General features: G+C 41.4%; 1 long non-coding RNA gene across 1 annotated transcript; it reads right to left on the bottom strand.

The window, feature by feature from the left end:
- Positions 1–97: 97 nt before the first annotated feature.
- Positions 98–655, bottom strand: LOC106944475 (uncharacterized). The gene is made up of 2 exons (XR_001424328.1): positions 588–655; positions 98–419 (listed from the first exon to the last, which is right to left on the bottom strand). It is a non-coding gene; the product is annotated as an uncharacterized LOC106944475 (long non-coding RNA).

Genomic DNA, 655 nt, shown 5'->3' with positions numbered 1-655 from the left:
ATTAAAAAACCCAAATCAACATCACTCCAAGTGAAAAACTAGGTTCCAGGTTCGTCTACTGGAGGTAGTGGCAAATTGCAAGACACATACAACTGGAGAGTGCAAAATCAATGAAGTGTATTTATATTTACAATATATACAAATTGTTTCACAGCTTTAAAGTCCAGTTCCTTAAACCAAGGAAGTCTCTGTCGGTGACGAAAGGGAAAAAACAAAAATAGTCATTTAGTTCCAGCTGTGAAGTGGTTGGTTGAATTTTCCTTCCGGTTTGGAGATGTTTCCTCAGATTATGGGTGACTTTCTGAATCCGTTATGGTTAGCTCGCCAGTCCGGTCAGTATACAAAAACCAGACAATTCTTAATGTGTCCCAGATCCTTCAGTTACTCCGAGCGGGGGTGGGATCTGGAACACACCTGGCCTGCGCAAACAGGCCCGACAATCAATGTACATGTACATGCATTTCTTAATAATCGAATCTGAGCCTACATAATTACATGCAATTTCAATCCAAATGCGTTTTTATGTAGGTGTGTAATCACAGGCTGGGAGGCTAGCGCTAGCATTCTAGCTCCCGAGCAACACTTACCAGTTCCTCTTTTGACAAACAGAGATCGTTTCAGCGTTCAGATGAGCGACCATATGTCTGTAATTTAA

This window comes from Poecilia latipinna, unplaced genomic scaffold (genome assembly GCF_001443285.1).
Source record: "Poecilia latipinna isolate Pla-1442-1.1 unplaced genomic scaffold, P_latipinna-1.0 Scaffold11068, whole genome shotgun sequence".
In the NCBI taxonomy this organism is placed as follows: Eukaryota; Metazoa; Chordata; class Actinopteri; order Cyprinodontiformes; family Poeciliidae; genus Poecilia; species Poecilia latipinna.
Note: the sequence above shows the minus strand (reverse complement) of the source record. Positions and strands in the feature narration are given on the sequence as shown.